Source organism: Ornithorhynchus anatinus, assembly GCF_004115215.2.
Source record: "Ornithorhynchus anatinus isolate Pmale09 chromosome Y5 unlocalized genomic scaffold, mOrnAna1.pri.v4 Super_Scaffold_Y5, whole genome shotgun sequence".
Classification (NCBI taxonomy): Eukaryota; Metazoa; Chordata; class Mammalia; order Monotremata; family Ornithorhynchidae; genus Ornithorhynchus; species Ornithorhynchus anatinus.
The window spans coordinates 169,432-185,473 of record NW_024396670.1 but is presented as its reverse complement, the minus strand read 5'-3'; the positions used below and the strand labels follow the sequence as shown (position 1 = coordinate 185,473).

The 16,042-nt window shown below is 46.4% G+C and overlaps 1 long non-coding RNA gene across 3 annotated transcripts in view; it reads left to right on the top strand.

Moving 5' to 3' along the window:
* The window catches only part of LOC114808725, a 72,071-nt gene that overhangs the window by 30,734 nt on the left and 25,295 nt on the right, over positions 1-16,042 (top strand). For 2 of the 3 annotated variants that reach the window (XR_003756517.2, XR_003756518.2), the window contains exons 3-4: positions 8,499-8,576; positions 9,693-9,758. This is a non-coding gene — a long non-coding RNA (uncharacterized LOC114808725). Of the gene's footprint in view, positions 1-5,438; positions 5,480-8,498; positions 8,577-9,692; positions 9,759-16,042 lie in introns of those variants that run through there. The other variant, XR_003756520.2, reaches the window with a different exon arrangement.

The window sequence follows — 16,042 nt, the reverse complement described above, 5'->3', positions numbered from 1 at the left end:
GTTCTTCCAACTCCCCTCAGAATCTACCCACTTCCCCTGCACCTCTGACTCAGTGGTGTAGTGTAGAGCATGGCCCTAGGAGTCAGATGGTCATGGGTTCTAATGCTGGCTCCACCACTTGTCTGCTGTGTAACCTTGGGCAACTCACTTCATTTCTCTGTGCCTCAGTTACCTCATCTGTAAAATGGGGATTGAGACTGTGAGCCCCACAAGGGGCCGAGAGTCTGTACAACCCAATTTGCCGCATCTACCCCAGCGCTTTGAAAAGTGCCAGGAACATAGTAAGTGCTTAGTGAATACTATTATTATTATTATCATCCCTTTGCACCATGTCAAGTCACTTACCTACTCTCTCCTTCCCTCTCTGACCATCATCTTCAACTGTTCACTCTCCAGGACCTTCTTCCTCACTCCTTTCAGTCATGCTTATGTCTCCCCTACCCTAAAAAAACCTCCATAAGACCCACAGCTCCTTCCAGGTACTGCCCCACCTGCCTCCTATCATTCCTTTCCAGAATCCTTGAGTGAGCTGTCTAATAATAATGTTGGTATTTGTTTAGCTCTTACTACGTGCTGTGCACTGTTCTAAGCGCTGGGGTAGATACAGGGTAATCAGGATGTCCCACGTGAGGCTCACAGTTAATCCCCATTTTACAGATGAGGTAACTGAGGCACAGAGAAGTGAAGTGACTTGCCCACAGTCACACAGCTGACAAGTGGCAGAGCTGGGATTCGAACCCATGACCTCTGACTCCGAAGCCCAGGTTCTTTCCACTAAGCTACGCTGCTGTCTACACCTGCTGACTCCACTGCTGACTCCACTTCGTCTCCTCCAATCAGTTCTTTGACCCACTACAGGCTGGCTTCTTCCCCCTACAATCTACAGAAATGTTCTTTTCCAGCAATGACCTCCTTCTTGCCAAATCCAAAGGCCTCTACTCCATCCTAACCCTCCTCAACCTCTCAGCTGCCTTCAACACCACCGAAAAAGTGTCCAGCCTTGACTTCACTGACACTGTCTTCTGTGGTTCTCCTCTCACTCTGCTTGCTGTTTCTTAGTGTCTTTCATGGGCTCCTCCTCTGCCTCCCATCCCCTAACTGGTAGAGTTCCTCAAGGCTCAGAGTTGGATCTTTGTCCATTCTGCGTCTACACCCACACTCTTCTGGTTTCAAGGATCATCTCTCAGAAGGTAACTCTCAAATATTCACCTCCAGCCCGATCTTTCTCCTCTGCAGTCTTGAATTATCTCCTCCTGCTTTCAGGAATTCTCTACTTGGATGTCCCACCAACACCTCAGATTTAACGTGTCCAAAATAGAACTCCTCATACTTCCACCCAAACTCTGTTCTCCCATTAACTGCCCCTTCACTGAAGGCAATACCATCATCCTGCACTGTCTCACAGGGCAGCAATCTTGACATTATCCTTGACTCATCTCATTTAACCCTCATATTCAGTCTGTCACCAGATCCTAATCAGTTCTACATCCACAGCATTGCTAAAATATACCCTTTTGTCTCCATTCAAACCGCTACCTTGTTGAATCAAGCCCTTCCTTGACTAATGCACTGCCTTGTTGCTGACCTCCTTTCCTCCTGTCTCTTCCCACTTTAGTCCATACTTCAGTCTTCTGCCATGATCATTTTTCTAAGAAAATGTTCAGTCCGTATTTCTTCACTCTTCAAGAACCTGCAATGGTTGACCATTCACCTCTGAAACATACAGAAGCTTCTTACCATTGGTTTTAAATGGGAGACTGTAGAATGAAAGCTCCTCGTGGGAGGTAACCTGTTTACCAACTCTGTTATATTGTACTTGCCCAAACATTTAGTACAGTGCTCTGCCCTTGGCAAGCACTTAATAAAAATGATGAATTGAGTGATTGATTTAAAGCACACACTCTCCTTGCTCCCACCTATCATCCTCATTGATTCCCAACTACAACCTGCATGTTCATTTCTCTCCTGTAACACCAACATACTCAATGTTCCTCAGTCGCATCTAGCACCGCTCACCTTATAAAACTCTCGCCCCTTCTCTGCTCCCCTTCTTAACTTCTATCTTTAATCACTCACTCTCCAATGGCTTCTTTCCCTCTGCCTTCAAACATGCCCATGTCTCCCCCATCCTAAAAAAACCCCTTTTTGACCCCACTTCCCCTTCCAGTTACTGTTCTACCTCCCTCCTACCCTTCCTGTCCAATCTCCTAGAAGGAGTCATCTACACTTGCTGGCCTGAATTCTTCAGCTCCACCTCTCTCTTGGACCCCCTTCAATCTGGCTTCCCTCTCCTCCACTCCACAAAACTGCCCTCTCAAAGGTCACCCGTGACCTCCTTCTTGCCAAATCCAATGGCTCCTAATCTATCATAATCCTCCTTGACCTCTCAGCTACCTTTGACACTTTCGACCATCCCCTTTTCCTCCACACTTTATCTCACCTTGGCTTCAGGGACTCCATCCTCTCCTGGTTCTCCTCTTATCTCTCTGGCTATTCATTCTCGCTCTCCTTCGTGGGCTCCCCCCCCCCCCATCCACTAACCCTAGGGGTTTCTCAAGGGTCAGTTCTTGGCTCTCTTCTGTTTTCTATCTATACTCACTCCCTTGGTGAACTCCCACGGCTTCAAGTATCATCTCTATGCAGATAACACCCAAACCTACATCTTCTCCCTGGTTCTCTCCCCCTCCCTCCAGGCTCGTATCTCCTCCTGCCTTCAGGATGTTGCTACTTGGATGTCTGCCCGCCACTTAAAACTCAACAAGTCCAAGACTGAGCTCCTTATCTTCCCTCCCAAACCCTGTCCTCTCCCTGACTTCCTGTCACAGTGGACGGCACTACCATCCTTCATTCATTCATTCATTCATTCGTATTTATTGAGTGCTTACTATGTGCAGAGCACTATACTAAGCGCTTGGAATATACAAGTGGGCAACAGATAGAGACAGTCCCTGCCCTTTGACGGGCTTACAGTCTAATCGGGGGAGACAGGCAGACAAGAACAATGGCAATAAATAGAGTCAAGGGGGAGAATATCTCATAAAAACAGTGGCAACTAAATATTCATTCATTCATTCAATAGTATTTATTGAGCACTTACTATGTGCAGAGCACTGTACTAAGCGCTTGGAATGTACAAATCGGTAACAGATAGAGACAGTCCCTGCCCTTTGACGGGCTTACAGTCTAATCGGGGGAGACGGACAGACAAGATCAATAGCAATAATGGACAGAAGACACGGTTCAGGACATTGGATTTGACAGATATATGAGTAGAGATAGTAGCTGAAGTGTGAATTGAGCCTTTTCGGATTCCCCCGAGCTCCACAGAGAATCAGTGTGGCACAGTAGATAGAGCACGGGTTTGAGAATCAGGGCCATGTACGTCTCATTAAACAAAATAAACAAAATAAATAGGGTGATAAAGATATATACAGTTGAGCGGATGAGTACAGTGCTGAGGGGGTGGGACAGGAGAGGGAAAGGGGAGAGATGAGGGTTTAGCTGCGGAGAGGTGAAGAGGGGGTAGAGGGGGTAGAGGGAGGTAGTGTCTGGGAGGGCCTCTTGGAGGAGGTGAACTTTAAGTAGGGATTTGAAGAGGGGAAGAGAATTAGATTGTCGGAGGTGAGGAGGGAGGGCATTCCAGGACCGCGGGAGGACGTGGCCTGGGGGTCGACAGCGGGATAGGCGAGACCGAGGGACGGTGAGGAGGTGGGCTGCAGAGGAGCAGAGCGTGCGGGGTGGGCAGTAGAAAGAGAGAAGGGAGGAGAGGTAGGAAGGGGCAAGGTGATGGAGACCCTTGAAGCCTAGAGTGATGAGTTTTTGTTTTGAGTGGAGGTTGAAAGGCAACCACTGGAAGTGTTTGAGAAGGGGAGTGACATGCCCAGATCGTTTCTGCAGGAAGATGAGCCGGGCAGCGGAGTGAAGAACAGACTGGAGCGGGGCGAGAGAGGAGGAAGGGAGATCAGAGAGAAGGCTGACACAGTAGTGTAGCCGGGATATAACAAGAGACTGTAGCAGTAAGGTAGCCTTTTGGGTGGAGAAGAAAGGGCGGATCTTGGCGATATTGTAAAGGTGAGACCGGCAGGTCTTGGTAATGGATCGGATGTGTGGGGTGAACGAGAGAGACGAGTCAAAGATGACGCCGAGGTTGCGGGCCTGAGAGATGGGAAGGTTGGTCGTACCATCCACAGTGATAGGGAAGTCTGGGAGAGGACCGGGCTCGGGAGGGAAGATGAGGAGCTCAGTCTTGGTCATGTTGAGTTTTATGTGGCAGGCAGACATCCAGGTGTGGAGACATCCTGGAGGCAGGAGGAGATGCGAGCCTGAGGATGGGGGAGAGGACAGGGGCAGAGATGTAGATCTGCGTGTCATGTGCGTAGAGATGGTAGTCAAAGCCGTGAGAGTGAATGAGTTCACCAAGGGAGTGAGTGTAAATGGAGAACAGAAGAGGCCCAAGAACTGACCCTTGAGGAACTCCAACAGTTAAAGGATGGGAGGGGGAGGAGGCGCCAGCGAAGGAGACCGAGAATGACCGGCCAGAGAGATAAGAGGAGAGCCGGGAGAGGACAGAGTCCGTGAAGCCAAGGTGAGATAAGGTGTGGAGGAGGAGGGGATGGTCGACAGTGTCAAAGGCAGCTGAGAGGTCAAGGAGGATTAGAATGGAGTAGGAGCCATTGGATTTGGCAAGAAGGGGGTCCTGGGTGACCTTAGAGAGAGGAGTCTCGGTAGAGAGGAGGGGACGGAAGCCAGATTGGAGGGGGTCCATGAGAGACACCCCCCCCCCCGATTAGACTGTAAGCCCGTCAAACGGCAGGGACAGTCTCTATCTGTTGTCGACTTGTTCATCCCAAGTGCTTAGTTCAGTGCTCTGCACATAGTAAGCGCTCAATAAGTACTATTGAATGAATGAATGAGAGAATGAGAGTTAAGGAATTCTAAGCAGGAATCCTTTCTGTCTCACAGGCCTGCCACCTTGGTGTCATCCTTGATTCTGCTTTCTCATTCACCCCACACATCCAACCGGTCACCAACACCTGCCGGTCTCAATAAATACTGTTGAATGAATAAACCCTTCACCTAAATCCTGCCTCTGGCCTGAAACTCGCTCACCTTTCACATCCAATCCATCACCAACAACTGCCAGTCTCATCTACACAATATCACCAAGATCTAATAATAATAATAATGTTGGTATTTGTTAAGCGCTTACTATGTGCCGAGCACTGTTCTAAGCGCTGGGGTAGACATAGGAGAATCAGGTTGTCCCACGTGGGGCTCACAGTCTTAATCCCCATTTTACAGATGAGGGAACTGAGGCACAGAGAAGTTAAGTGACTTGCCCACAGTCACACAGCCGACAAGTGGCAGAGCTGGGATTCGAACTCATGAGCCCTGACTCCAAAGCCCGTGCTCTTTCCACTGAGCCACGCTGCTTCTCAAGATCTGCCCTTTCCTCTCCATCCAAACTGCTACCGTGCTGGTAAAATCTCTCATAATATCCTGACTGGGTAATTGTGTCAGCCTCCTTGCTGATCTCCCTTCCTCCTGTCTCTCCCCACTCCAGTCTATTCTTCACTCCGATGCCTGGATTGTCTTCCTGCAGAAACGCTCTGGGCACGTCACTCCCATCCTCAAAAACCTCCAGTGTTTGCCTGTTAACCTTCGCACAAAACAAAAATTCCTACTGTTGTCTTCAAAGCTCTCCATCACCTTGCCCCCTCCCTACCTCACCTCCCTTATCTCTTTCTACTGCCCACTCCGTACACTCCACTTCTCTGCTGTTCACCTCCTCACGGTCCCCTGTTAGCACCTGTCCCACTGTCGACCCCTGGCCCACGCCCTACTGCTGTCCTGGAATGCCCTCCCTCCTCAGGTCCGCCAAACTAACTCTCTTCCCCTTTTCAAAGCCCTACTGAGAGCTCACCTCCAGGAGGCCTTCCCAGACTGACTCCCCCTTTTCCTCTGCTCCTCCTCCCCTCCCCATTCCCCCTTCTCTTGCCGTCTGCTCTTCCCCCTTCCCCTCCCCTCAGCACTGTGCATATTTGTATATATTATTTTTTACCCTATTTATTTTGTTAATGATGTGTGTATCTCTATGATTCTATTTATTTTGATGATGTCTGTGCTAGACTGCTTGTTTTGTTTTGTTCTGTTTTGCTTTGCTCTCTGTCTCCCTTGTTTAGACAGTGAGCCTGTTACTGGGAAGGGATTATCTCTATCTGTTGCTGAATTCTCCACTCCAAGTGCTTTAGTACAGTGCTCTGCACATAGTAAGCACTCAATAAATACTGTTGAATGAATGACCCCTTCACCTAAGTCCTGCCTCTAGCCTGGAACTCCCTCGCCTTTCATATTTGACAGGAGATCACTCTCCCTCCTTCAAAGCCTCATTAAAATCAGTTCTTCTCCAAGAGGTCTTCCCTGACAGAGCGATCATTTTCTCTACTCTCTCTCCCGTCTGATTCACCGTTGCTCTAGTATTTGCACCCTTTATTGATCCCTCCCTCAGTTCTACAGCACTTATGTAGCTACCCATGATTCATTTATGTTAATGTCTGTCTTCCCCTCTAGACGTTAAAATTCTTGTGGGCAGGGAATGTGTCCAACAACTATGTTAAATTATCCCAAGTACTTATCACAGTGCATTTTACACAGAAAATGTTCAGTAAGTACAGTTGTTTGATTATTCCGAGGACACCCCATTCCTTTGTCCAAGTGGCCTCATCCAAATTGATACAACCTTTCTCATAATCCAAGTGTTGTACAGGGATTTGACTTCTGTGCTTTTGGGTGGAAGTACTTGCTCCTTTATGACTCTTAGGTCCCTGAAGCTTTCAAAATCCTTGGAGTAGTAAGAAAGCATATCTGGTTTTCATCGCTGAGTTAACACCTGAGTATCTGTGCATAATAGTGATATCAGCATCCTGGGTCGCACTATTGCTTTCTCTAACTGCAGCGAGGATTTTTTAGGATTCTGTGGTAATATCCCTTAGGTTCCCTGATAGTTTGCTGCCTCATCACTTAACACTAGGTTTAACATTTATAAGAGCCATGGGAATATTTGGGATTCAGCTAGCTAGTTCCACATCCCTCAAAGTAGTTATTTAAGGTAGAGGGAATACCAAGTATTTGGTCCCTTTCAGGTGAGCTTCTGTTTCTCTGAATTTGTTAGTTTGTCAATTCTAGACTGTTCAGGTTCTCAGTGTATATAAATTGTTTATCTTATCTATACTTGCCTTCAAAAGTTGAAAAATAAAAGTAATGTTCAAGAGAATTCAGAAACCAGATCCAGGGATAAATATACAAATCTAAGTCTTTCATTTTTCCTAAATTTAAATTTGGAGTCATATGAACTCCACGTGAAACATTTCTCTACTTCCCCTAGCAAGCTATATACAGAAATTCAGCCTTTCTGGAAACAGGCAGAGTCTGACTCTTCACTTCCAGGCTTTAAGATTTTTAACTCGTTTTTCTAGCTTCTGCCTCATATCCCAGTTACTCCCCTACAGGTGTCTGGCCTCCACTTAATAAAACCAGGTGAGGGATTACCATCCTTTTTAAAATATCTTCCTTCTTTAAGAAAGCAACCTCATCTAGTGGATTCAGCACAGGCCTGGGAGTCAGAAGAACCTGGGATCTTTCAAATTCTGACTCCATCACTTGTCAGATTCAAGTCAAATTCGTGAGGCATTCTATATTTTTAGACTAAGCCGCACTTTTCCTTAGCTCTCCCTTTCTGCCGCGTCTCTCTGACTCGCTCCATTGGCTTTACCCCCTTCCCCATCACCACAGCACTTGTGTATATATGTACATATGAATAATCCTGTTTACTTATATTGATGCCTGTTCACTTTCTTTGATGTCTGTCTCCCCTTTTCTGGGGATTGTTTCTCTTTATTGCTGAATTGTAGTTTCCAAGCTCTTAGTATAGTGTTCTGCACACAGTAAGCACTCAATAAATACAATTGAATGAATAAATGAAAGTCACTTCACTTCTCTGGGTCTCAGTTACCATGTGTGTATAATGGGAATTCAGACTATGAGCTGCATGCCGGACCTGGACTGTGCCTAAAGTGATAAACTTGTAACAGTCCCAGTGCTTAGTACAGTGCCGGGCACAAAATAAGCACTTAAACAAATACTATTCTTTTAAAAAGAGCATCCTGAGAAGTGATTAGATTTCTAGCTCCGGAAGTTTCCAAAACTGCCCATAAATATGTGTAAATAAACTTTTTTCTGATCCCTCCGAGTACCATCAGATTTCAAATTACCTTCTGCTCCTGTAAGGGAAAAATTTATTTTCTACATTTTCTAGTAGAAAGGTGTAGCGGCTAGACTTTACAGTATTTTCTTGGGCAGTAGCATCTTTGTGAGCCTGGGCCTCTTTGGAAATAAATGTAATAAAAGTCAATTCTGATGAACAGTTTATTTTAATTCTATTCTGTTTTGATAACATTTCAAGATGTTTAATGGATTTGAATTCCTTTTCCTCTAAACAGATATCCCAAGTCTGTCAACTGTGCCAACAGTCTCCTCGGCTGTTTTCCAATCATGCTGCCCAGTTACACACTCTATTAGTAAGTATAAAAGTTTGGTGACCTGGGTTTAAAGTGTAAAGTAAATTCCCCTAATATCAAGTTTCACTACGGGTCATCTTTGAAGCAGCATGGCTCAGTGGAAAGAGCACGGGCTTTGGAGTCAGAGGTCATGAGTTCGAATCCCAGCTCTGCCACTTGTCAGCTGTGTGACTGTGGGCAAGTCACTTAATTTCTCTGTGCCTCAGTTACCTCATCTGTAAAATGGGATTAAGACTGTGAGCCCCACATGGGGCATCCTGATTCCCCTGTGTCTACCCCAGCGCTTAGAACAGTGCTCGGCACATAGTAAGCGCTTAACAAATACCAACATTATTATTATTATCATTTGTATATACTTGCCAAGCAGAGTTTCAAAGTCCAGAGTGTAACTTCTTACACTGTCAGAGGTGTATACTGGTCTCCAAGCCAAATACTAATGCATTCAGTTGTCCTTTCAGGTCTTAGTACAGCAATTTTCAGAAGTTGCTGGTTCCGGATTAGGCTAAAAACTACAGCTCCTATACGTGAAACTAGCTACCTCAACAAATTCAGAAAAGGTTATGAGTTACCACTCAGATCAGTTGAAATGAACTGAAATGTATCCTTATGGGCCATGTATTGCCCATCTTCAAAGTAATGGGATTTAAAAGAGCCTCTAAAGTAAACTCTACTCAGTTAAAAGGCAAGTGAGATATGGTTAGCTGTCTCAGTGCCTTCTGTTCCAGTGCTACACTGCTATCATGATTCAATCAAGATGTCAGAAGATACTTTAGATATTTTACTTTTTTAGTTTCATAAAAATCTCCAGTGTGTTGGAATTGGAGGAGGTGAGTTCCAAGACTAGCTTCTGTGTTAGGATACTTCTCCAAATTTCTGCCTTACCCATCAATCTCCTCTTTGTTGATGTACCTATTTGGGTTAAGTAATGCCGATAATTTGAAACCCCAGAGATAAATCTTGCAAATGGGAAACTGCCAAATTTCCTTAGACACAGACGCATATCTCTGCGTCTAAAAATTTTGAGTTGCTTCTTGAGTCTTATCAGCTTGCAGATATCTTGTCACCGAATCCCAAGAAGTAATAGCAGTTAATTGTTCCTTTTCCTTTCCTATCTAGGGTCTGTATTGTATTTCTGTGAACTGCATGGACAGTGCAGAGGCTCAGTTCACTACTGCATTACAGGTAAGAGTCCATCACATCTTCCCAACTATTAAGAAGAATTGGAGGCATCTTGTAATTTTTAGAAGTTTTGAATGGTCTGAACACTCGACTAACCTTGGAATGGAATTACCCCTAAGAGCAGCCTAGCAACAACAGATTGTTATTCAGTGTTTCTTCCATTGGTATTAATCTTGGAAATTATTAATGCTTACTCTGTACTTTATGTCTTTCCCTGTGTTCTTTGTCCTCTTTTTTAAATTTGTTTTATTGGTAACACTTAAGTGCTTATTATGTGCCAGGCACTGTTTTTCTTTTCTGGGATAGATACAACCTAATCAGGTTGGGCACAGTTCATGTCCCACAGTCCATGTCCTTGTAAAACCCCCATTTTACAGTTGAGGTGACTGAGGTACAGGGAAGTTAGGTGACTTAAGGTCACAGAGGGGTAGAGTGTATGGTAAGACTCTGGGAAACATTTGGGCTAGCACAGTCAAGGCCGACCCCCGCTCCATCCTGCCTCGTTAATTGCACAGCGCCGGCACACTGCCAACCCCGGGTGGGAGGAAGACGGACCTGCCGGAGGAAGGAGGCCCCACAGCAGCAACAAGACCGTACGGTGAATGACCGCCTAGGACATACTGCCTCGCTAATCTTGGGGCTCCAGAGATATCTGGAAGGGAACATAGAGCCAGGTGGCCGATGCCTCCCTCCCCTCCACCCATACAGGGCCCCCTTTGTTCTTGGCACACCAGAGGGGATATTAAGCAGTGCATGCGGGGGGAGGGTGCGGTGCGATCTCTCCAAGTCCGCTGGCCGCCACAGACTGTCCTGTGGGTAAGCCCCTCCGCGTTCCACTCTAAATAAACTATCAACCTGGACCTATCCACCTCTTTCTTCGGTATTCCGTTATTATCAATATACGGGGGATGGGCAGTCTATGCAGGCTGCAGTCCATCTCAGTCTCCCAACTTCTTTAACAGTTTTGATCCCTTTCTCACCCTTTTTCACATTCCTTCTCTCTTTCTTCATTGCCACTTTGATCCTTGGGGATTTCAATATCCTTGTAGATGTTCCTGAAGACCCCTCTGCCGCCCACCTTCTACCACTCCTCAGCTCCGCCAATCTCCTTCTCCATCCCCAGCCCCCCGTTCACCAACATGGACACACACTCGATCTCATCATCTCTAACCACTGCACAATCTCTAATCTCACCAACTCAGAAATCCCTCTCTCTATCCATAACCTGCTCACTTGCCTCCTCTCCCTTAAGCCTCCTCCCTGTAAATCTGTGCTATTCCCCCCACAGAAGCCTCCGATCTCTCAACCCCATCCAGCTCTCTCAACTCACTATACCCAACTTAGCCTCCATACCCAATTTGCCCCCTCTTTCACTCATTCATTTATTCAGTTGAATTTATTGAGTGCTTACTGTGGGCAAAGCACTGTACTAATCTGAACACCTTGTATCCTCCCCAGCGCTTAGAAAAGTGCTTTGCACATCGTAAGTGCTTAACAAATGCTTAATCATCATCATTACAGGCTGCCCTGGCTGAGGTTCTCAGAGAACATGGGAAGCACAAAACTCGGGGAGGAGAGGAATGAAGTTAATGCTGGGTGAAAAGCAGGCAGATGGGGATTTGGGCCAGTGGGTTGAAAGGACAGGGATGGGATGACCTCTCTCCTCTGCAGCCTTGCATTCTGCCTTAAGGTCGTAACTTCTTAATGTCTTCTTAAACATAAGCTTGACATTATCCTTGACATCTCTCTCATCCAGCTCACACACTCAAACAGTCATGAAATCCTATCAGGTTACCTTCACAGCATCTCTAGAATCCACTCTTTCCTCTTCATCCAAACTGCTACCATGCTAAATATGCATGCCCTCATTTTCAGCCTTGAATACTACATCAGGCACTCCTTGTCCTCCCTGCTTCCTTCTCTCCCCTCCCCATATTTCACCCTATAGAAAGTACAGTCCATACATTCTCTACTCAAAAACTTTCAAGGGTGCACATCCACCTCTATATTTAACAAAAATTCCTTAAGGCATTCAATTCAATCATAGTTACTAAACTAATAATAATAATAACAGCAACATTGGTTAAGCACTTACTATGTACCAGGCACTGTTCTAAGCCCTAGAATAGACAAGTAAATCAGGATGGACACAGTTGCTGTCCCTCATGGGAATCATAGTCTTCACCCCCATTTTACAAATGAGGTAACTGAGGTAAAGAGAATGAAATGACTTCCTCAAATTCAGACAGCAGAAAGGGTGCAGAATAGGGATTAGAATCCAGGTCCTTCTGACTTCCAGATCCATACTCTATCACTAGGCCATGCTGCTGATCTCTTACTACAACCAACCCAACCTGTCTACTACACTCTTCTAACGCCAGTTTACTCTCTGTTCATCAATCTCATCTACCCCGCGCAGGTTCTCCCTTAGTCACTGTATTCTTCCTCCTCTTTCTTCTTCCCTGTGTGACCTTAAGCAAGTCTCTTTGTTTCTCTGTACCTCAGTCTCTCATCAGCAAAATGGGGACTCAATACCTCTTCTCCCTCCTATCTAGACTGTGAAACCCAAATGGAACATGATTATCTTGTGGGCAAAAACATTCTACTAGAATAGAGGACCAGTGGCCTAATGGAAAGAACAGAGACTTAGGAGCCAGAGGATTTGGGTTCTAATCCCAGCTACAGGAGCTTGGACAAGTCACTTACCTTCTCTGGGCCTCAGTTTCCACAAATGCAAAAAGGCTATTAATACCTATTCTACCCCCTACTTAGGCTATGAGCACCATGTGGGAGAGGGAATATAATTATCTTGTCTCTCCAACAGTGTTTAGTGAATAGTAACCATTTTACAAATACACTATTAATCCTAGAGCTTTAGGACTGTGATACCGTCTGAACATTATAACTAAGGACCGCAAAGCCCAAACACAGTGTCAACAAACTCACTAGGCCACCTCAGGCTCTGAATTGCGTTCCACCCACTGATTTTGGACTCTTCAGGCAGGCATTATATCTCTTCCTTCTAACAAACTCTTCCGAGTATTCATTCAATAGTATTTATTGAGTGCTTACTACATGCAGAGCACTGTACTAAGTGCTTGGAATGAACAAGTCGGCAACAGGTAGAGACAGTCCCTGCCATTTGACGGGCTTACAGTCTAATTGGGGGGCACTTTTCCTCCAAGAGGCATACCTTGATGAAGCCTTTTTTACCTTGTCTTCCACTCTCATTTGTGTCACCCTGAACATGTCTACATCTCCCCCATCCTAAAAAAACCCGCTTTTTGACCTCCCGCGCTCCTGGAACGCCCTCCCTCCTCACCTCCGCCAAACTGATTCTCTTCCCCTCTTCAAAACCCTACTTAAAACTCACCTCCTCCAAGAGGCCTTCCCAGACTGAGCTCCTCTACTCCCTCTACCACCCCCCATTTACCTCTCCGCAGCTAAACCCCCTTTTTCCCCTTTTCCCTCTGCTCCTCCACCCCTCCCTTCACTTCCCCCAGTACTGTACTTGTCTGCTCAACTGTATATATTTTCATTACCCTATTTATTTTGTTAATGAATTGTACATCGCCTTGATTCTATTTAGTTGCCATTGTTTTTACGAGATGTTCTTCCCCTCGACTCTATTTATTGCCATTGTTCTTGTCTGTCCATCTCCCCTGATTAGACTGTAAGCCCATCAAACGGCAGGGACTGTCTCTGTCTGTTGCCAACTTGTTCATCCCAAGCGCTTAGTACAGTGCTCTGCACATAGTAAGCGCTCAATAAATACTATTGAATGAATGAATGAATGAATGAGATGGACAGACAAGAACAATGGCAATAAATAGAGTCAAGGGGAAGAACATCTCGTAAAAACAATGGCAACTAAATAGAATCAAGGCTATGTATATTTCATTAACAAAATAAATAGGGTAATGAAAATATATACAGTTGAGCGGACGAGTACAGTGCTGAGGGGATGGGAAGGGAGAGGGGGAGGAGCAGAGGGAAAGGGGGAAAGGAAGAATTAGCTGCGGAGAGGTGAAGGGGGGTGGTAGAAGGAGTAGAGGGAGAAGAGGAGCTCAGTCTGGGAAGGCCTCTTGGAGGAGGTGAGTTTTAAGTAGGGTTTTGAAGAGGGGAAGAGAATCAGTTTGGCGGAGGTGAGGAGGGAGGGCGTTCCAGGACCGCAGGAGGATGTGGCCCAGGGGTCAATGGCGGGATAGGCGAGACCAAGGGACAGTAAGGAGGTGGGCAGCAGAGGAGCGGAGCGGGCGGGGTGGGCGGTAGAAAGAGAGAAGGGAGGAGAGGTAGGAAGAGACAAGGTGATGTAGAGCCTTGAAGCCTAGAGTGAGGAGTTTTTGTTTGGAGCAGAGGTTGATAGGCAACTACTGGAGTTGTTTAAGAAGGGGAGTGACATGCCCAGATCGTTTCAGCAGGAAGATGAGCTGGGCAGCGGAGTGAAGAATAGACTGGAGCGGGGCGAGAGAGGAGGAAGGGAGGTCAGAGAGAAGGCTGACACAGTAGTCTAGCCGGGATATAACGAGAACCCGTAGCAGTAAGGTAGCCGTTTGGGTGGAGAGGAAAGGGCGGATCTTGGCGATATTGTAAAGGCGAAACCGGCAGGTCTTGGTAACGGATAGGATATGTGGGGTGAACGAGAGAGACGAGTCAAGGATGACACCGAGATTGCGGGCCTGAGAGACGGGAAGGATGGTCATGCCATCCACGGTGATAGAGAAGTCTGGGAGAGGACCGGGTTTGGGAGGGAAGATGAGGAGCTCAGTCTTGCTCATGTTGACTTTTAGGTGGTGGGCCGACATCCAGGTGGAGATGTCCTGAAGGTAGGAGGAGATGCGAGCCTGAAGGGAGGGGGAGAGGACGGGGCGGAGATGTAGATCTGTGTGTCATCTCCGTAGAGATGGTAGTCAAAGCCGTGAGAGCGAATGAGTTCACCAAGGGAGTGAGTGTAAATGGAGAAGAGAAGAGGGCCAAGAACTGACACTTGAGGAACTCCGACAGTTAAAGGATGGGAGGGGGAGGAGGAGCCAGCGGAGTCCGAGAATGACCGGCCAGAGAGGTAAGAGGAGAACCAGGAGAGGACGGAGTCTGTGAAGCCAAGGTGAGATAAGGTGTGGAGGAGGAGGGGATGGTCGACAGTGTCAAAGGCATCAGAGAGGTCAAGGAGGATCAGAATGGAGTAGGAGCCATAGGATTTGGCAAGAAGGAGGTCATGGGTGACCTTAGAGAGAGCAGTCTCGGTAGAGTGGAAGGGACGGAAGCCAGATTGGAGGGGGTCTAGGGGAGAATGGGAGTTAAGGAATTGTAAGCATTGAGAAGCAGCGTGGCTCAGTGGAAAGAGCATGGGCTTTGGAGTCAGGGCTCATGAGTTTGAACCCCAGCTCTGCCACTTGTCGGCTGTGTGACTGTGGGCAAGTCATTTAACTTCTCTGTGCCTCAGTTCCCTCATCTGTAAAATGAGGATTAAGACTGTGAGCCCCACGTGGGACAACCTGATTCCCCTATGTCTACCCAGCGCTTAGAACAGTGCTTGGCACATAGTAAGCGCTTAACAACTACCAAACAACTACCAAAAGCATTCTGAATACTTAGTACAATGAGAAGCAGCCTGAAGTGGGGGCCAAGGGGACTTGGGCTCTTGTCCTGGATCCACCATTTACTTGTTGTTTGAGCTTGGACAAGTCATTTAACTTCTCTGTGCCTCAATTTCCTCATTTGTAAACTCAGAAATCTGTTGTCTCTCCCCTTTACACTTAGTCAATGGGATGAAGACTGTCCTGACTATCCTGTATCTACTCTCCACGCAGCACAGTTCTTGGCATATACTAAGCTCGTTAGTTACAACAATTACTATTAGATTATTTTTCATTTACCCCATTGATCATAAAGTATCTGGCACAAGTAAGCCTTTTCCACAGATACCACTTTTACAAAAAACGTCAATATTATCATTATAGTGCTCAACTATCGATGGGTTTTAAGGGTCATGCCTTATCCAGCACCGCAGCACAGAAGAATTCTAAAATGACTCCCCTTGGAGTCTGTCCATGTCTGCCTCTTCCCGTCTTGCTTGCACCCCAGAAACAATCAGTTTTTGGAACTGATGGTGTTGGAGTTAGGACTGGATGGCAGAGCTTCTCCGGGGCTTCTGGAGGAGTGACATGGCAATAGTCAAATATTTTGGGAGGAAATGCTAAATAGAAGATAAAAGGAAAGGGAAGGGTCACCAAGTATCCCCACAACTATTCCCAGGAGAGAGTCTTAAGCAGGGAAAAGTGAGGCAG